The sequence below is a fragment of the Astatotilapia calliptera genome, chromosome 12, assembly GCF_964374335.1.
Source record: "Astatotilapia calliptera chromosome 12, fAstCal68.1, whole genome shotgun sequence".
In the NCBI taxonomy this organism is placed as follows: Eukaryota; Metazoa; Chordata; class Actinopteri; order Cichliformes; family Cichlidae; genus Astatotilapia; species Astatotilapia calliptera.
Window position 1 is genome coordinate 10478069 of NC_137433.1, and position 5384 is coordinate 10483452.

Sequence of the window (5384 nt, forward strand, 5' to 3'; positions counted from 1 at the left end):
CTGGCCTGCACCAGTTACCAGTCACTTTGTGGAGCATTGGACTGCCATTACCTCATAAGACTTTGTTGTTATACTATCTCTTACCGTATATTACTAAATCTCCATTTGCACTATTTGCTTATTTGCACTACTCTGCCTGGTTTACACTCAATGTCATTTACCCTTACCTGAATATTGTATATTGTATATTGCATAGCTTTCTTGTTAAATTGTATTGTATTTATTAAAATTTTTACTTTTTAATTATTTTATTTGCATTTTTTAATCACTCTCTTATATTTAAATGTTCATATTTAAATGTTCATTTGCTATTTCATCTAGGGTTTGAGAGTAACGAAATTTCTATTCTCTGTATGTCCTGTACATGTGGCAGAATTGACAAATAAAGTTGACTTTGACTTTGACTTTTGACTTTGAATTCCAAACAATGAGGGGAAACAAACACCATGACTGGGACGGTTATGTACTTTAACATGACATTATAGTACAGCAACTGTGTTCTCACTATGCTGCTTCACATTATAAGGTAGATACCCTACATAGGTTTTTAGCAAAGTTATTATGTAATGCGTGAAGCTGGCTGTTGTTACAAGTATAGGTTAGATGACACTTCTGGGACTAAAGTGTACATTATTAATGCAATGTGGCTATTGATATTATGGAAGTCTGTTATGCTATGCGTCATCAGAAAAACATTCCTGATGACATTATGTGCTCAGTCATCAGTTTCAGGTCATTTTGAATAAAACAAAATTTCAGTTTGTAAATTATGGTTATTATTTAGGGCTGGGTATCGTCACTGATTTCTAGAATCGATTCAATTCCGATTCACAAGGTCCCGAATCGATTCGATCCACGATTCGATTTAATTCGATTCGATTCAATTCGATTTGATTCTAGGAAATTTTGACAGTCAGATATATCATAATTCAGATCAGTACATTTACATATTTTTGTATCTATAAAAAGGAAGCTGACACACGCAAGACTTTATCAAAGGTGCGAGCATCACAGCAGATGCCTTTGTGTCAAAGTAGCTGAAGATAAAACACAGAAAAACATGAAGGTGATTTTCCTGGCCTGGGATTTTATAAAAATATTCTGCAGTACATCAAAAACGAAAGAAAACCATTAATCAACACATGAACATTACCTCTGAAGTTCCAGCGGTTTTCGTAGAGACACGGCTAAGAGTTTTGCATTTTGCATAATTTTAAAAAGTTTAAATTTGTTCAGTATTGAACGGCAGAAATTAGGTTTTCTTTTCGGAAGTATATAAAACGAAAAAAAAAAAACGTCGGCCGACAGCGCTGTAAACAACGGTAGACCTGTGCGTAACAAGTAGAGATGGCACGATACCACTTTTTTATGTCCGATACCGATACCGATATCATAAATTTGGATAACTGCCGATACCGATATGAATCCGATATAGTGTTTTTTAATAAACAAAACTGTTTTTTAAATATCTTGCTGCATTTTGTATAAGTTCATACTCAAGTTTAAAACAACAACTACACTAAAGCTATTCTGTTATACCTGTATGCAAAAAAAAAATATTTCATAGTTCAGCAATACTGATCAATCTAATAAACTTAAACCTACACCATCCTCCCTATTCTGGTATTTTAAAGAGTACTTAGCATAAATATTAAGCAACCTAACTAATAGGGTTCCAACTCCCAGCAACAACAAAAATAAATAAATAAAAAATAGGGAACCACCCCTCACGCTCCACCTCATGATGCTTAATCGACGTAATCAACCTTAATTTGATGCAGTGTGAAAAAAAATGCACAGAAATCAATTATTTTTCAAGAAATATTAAATAGATTCAACATCTTTCTTCAACAAAATTGCAGACTGCACAGATGGTACCTTCCCAAAGGAAAAAGTACTATAGCTTACTAGGGTATATATATTAGACTTAATAGTTACTATATACAGTAATTGACTTCTATTCATTTTACATCAAATTAAAACTTTGGGTGTAAGATAATTATTTATTAAAAGCTAGACATTTTAAATGAGAATAAGAAAGAAAAGTATGTCTTTGTGCCCCCTTTTCCCTGTTAATGCCCTATCGGCCCCCCTGGCTAAACTTTGCTAGATCCGCCCCTGCACAGTTACCAGCGTCAGCTATGTAGAAAAAGATCCTCGAGTAGAAAGTAATATTAAATAAATTCTAACAACAGCTGATCAAGCTTAAACGTGCTGCTGTTGTTTATCCGCTGGTTTCCTCTTTCTGGTGCAAAGTGGGCCAAAAGCAAACTAGAGACACGGACTCGGACAGAAAAGCCGATCAGCTGATCATTAAGCAGTTTCATGATTGAAGTAGCAGCAAGAGAGAGAGAGAGGCAGTCGCTCCATATATCGCTTGTTAAGCTTAACGCAGGAATGCTTTACAAACATTCAGAGATGGACTTACACACTTGCTTTACTTCTCTTGGGATAACTTTGTCGGAGATGAAATGCCGGGTTGCTAGCGAAGCTCCAAATGCTATCCAGACCACTGACAGGTCGGCATGCCACAGCCGCTCTATCACGTGATGCATACTGCTCCGACGTGCTAACGTTCTGAGGTGAGTTACAGCGTGTTGCAAGTTTTGTGAGGTGCTTTCGTGATATTTAATGGATCGGATTACATTTTTTATTTTTCTCCGATATCCGATCCAGTAATTTAGGTCAGTATCGGACCGATACCGATACGTAATATCGGATCGGTCCATCTCTAGTAACAAGCAAGCGAATAATGAAGAAAACAGATTTTTAGACGGGAAACTGTTGTTGAAGTACAGAGAGCTGTGCATCGTGGTCGAAGCAAAACAGCAAAAGTCAGAGTGAATACATGACGATGTTTATGTGAAGCGTAGTTTGGATCTTCTTTTGCTGCTGGTTCGGTCAATATTGTTTGGAGAGAGATCAAACTAACAGCTTTAGAATCAGCGCATAAAGGGCGTGAACACAAAGCGTGGACCAGCCGACAGATCAGAATCAGCGAGCTGTCGGCTTTCAGCCCCGACTGTGAGAAAGGCGATATCTAACTGATTCTGATCCGCAGGTTGCGCTGTGTGTTTAAGTCTTTGTGCAGAATCCGTGTTCCTGCTCTCATTTACTGTCTTAGCTGTTTGGTGGTTGTTGAAATTTGGGGGATTTCACCAGAGATTCTGGCATTTCGGGCAAAATAAATTTATATTAAAAAAGCGATTCAGGATTTTAATGAATCGATTTTACGTTATCCAAGCCAGAATCGTTTTTAATCGATAAATCGATTATAAAAACCCACCCCTATTATTATTAGAGTACAAGTTGACAAGCAATAAATATGTAATGTCTTTGATAGTATTGTCATATCCATTCCTCATTCGCTATATCCACTTTCAAAATCCAAGGTGATGGTGAAAAAGCTCAGCTCAGGTTTTTATAACATACTGCTTCACAAACCAATGAGTAACATGCATGCCGAAATCTTTTGTAAACAATCTGTGAATGTTCTCCAAAGTTAAAGTGAAAATGTATGAGAAAACTTACAAAAATATTAAAGAAGAGGTCGCTGACACTCTTTGGTCATTCCGTCTCAAAACAGCATATTTTTAGAACATTTCTTGCTTAACTACCTCCATTTTCCATTTTAAAAAAACTTCATGGTCCAAGATTTGAGCATATATAATGACTGCAAACTTCTATCTTCATATATAAAATACTTTTTAAAATATATTACCATCAACATGAATCAGAATCTGTAATTTGGGAGAAAAATGAAGTTTTATTCAGCATGACTCGAAATGAATGGCTGAGTCTACAGACTAATCAGAAAAGTGCCAACAGTATATAAGTCCGAGGACCATTTCCCCACAGACCTCCAAAGAATGTCTTTTAACAACCACAGGTATCAACCCCTGGTGGCTTCAAAACAGTGCAAAGAAACTTTATGCTTCACATTAGCCAGCTTACAGTTGGACATTTTGTGAAAACCATATGTAGGGTCATTGGCTAACAATATACAGAACTGTGAAGCCACTCCTGCTGTGAATTGTTGCTCTATTTAAAAAAAATGATTTGAATTGAACATTTTCATTGGCAATTGTAATTTAACTGTTGTTTTTTCTCAGTAATTGATTAGAATTTCAGATTGAATAATTCAGTTATTCCATTACATGTAAAGACTCTGCCAACGCTCCTTGTGCCAGCATTTCACAGCAGAGATTCTGCATTTTCATACTCCTGCTCAGTCACAGCTCTGCCCACGTCGTCATAAAGTCCATCTGCTTTCTGAGGGAAGACCAGAAAAAGATGTAACACCTGTAACTCTTCATGCTGTTGAAATGTTTCAAGATATGGAAAGTTTAAGTTTACCTTAAAAAGGTGTTTTTTTGTTGCTATGAAAGAAAAGTCAGAGAGTTTAGTGAACCCACCATGGTTACATGCTACAACACGATGCAGTGACCATTGTTTATTATTCATGAAATATTAAAACAAGCGCTAAAATTCTTACATTGCAAAATGGTTCATCTCACGCAGCACAAATTCAATTCAATTCAATTCAATTCTTTATTTATTTGTCACATGTATCACAAATATCTTCCCTTACCATCATTTATTATCTGAAGGACTCATTAGAAGTGAAGAACATAAATGAATAAATGAAGGCCTGTCTCTACAGCTGATGGTGAAGAACCTGAATCCAGAATGTGCAAACAAAGATTTCATCTGACTAATTTCATCAAACATGATATTCTTAATTTCATTTTCAGCTGTCATGGTCTAGGTCGTTGACCCCAAGTTTTGAATTTGGGAGGTCTTGGGGTTTGTTCTCATTTCTTTTTCCATATCTTTGTATTATAATTCTGTTGTCCTGTTCTATAGGTTTTTTTTTTTTTGGTTCATCCTAGGTTAAGATGAGATTTGGGTTGGATCTCCATAGTCTCCTTCTTTTCTTTTTTCCTGTGCCTCTGAGTTTCATTATCTCTATTTTTGGTTTCTTGTTTGGTTAACTTAGTTTCCCTTTATTTCCATTCTGTGTTCCTTATTAGGTTAGGCAATGTTTAGTTATCATCTTTTGTGTTTCCTTTCTTTCCTCCCTAGTCAGTCCTGTCTTTGTGTGTTTATTCTCCTGTTGCTCTGTCAAGTTTGTTATTTCCTGTTTTATTTTGATAGTCTTCTGTTTCATGTGTATTATTTTCAGTTTTGCTTCGCCTGTCTCATCACTCAGATTAGTGACAGCTGTGTTCCCGCCTGTGGCCCGTCTCCCTGGTTATCCTCATTGGCTGTGTCCCAATTCAGAGACCGCATGCATGGAGTATGCATTTTGAGACTCCAAATGTGCCGTCGATTTCCCCAAACATCAAGCGTCGTCCGGTGCACGCTTCGTGGTCCCATATATC

The 5384-nt window shown here is 36.5% G+C and overlaps 1 long non-coding RNA gene across 1 annotated transcript; it reads right to left on the reverse strand.

The window, feature by feature from the left end:
• Nucleotides 1-3746: 3746 nt before the first annotated feature.
• On the reverse strand, nt 3747-4480 carry LOC145432392 (uncharacterized). The gene is made up of 2 exons (XR_013912669.1): nt 4357-4480; nt 3747-4272 (listed from the first exon to the last, which is right to left on the reverse strand). It is a non-coding gene; the product is annotated as an uncharacterized LOC145432392 (long non-coding RNA).
• Nucleotides 4481-5384: the final 904 nt, after the last annotated feature.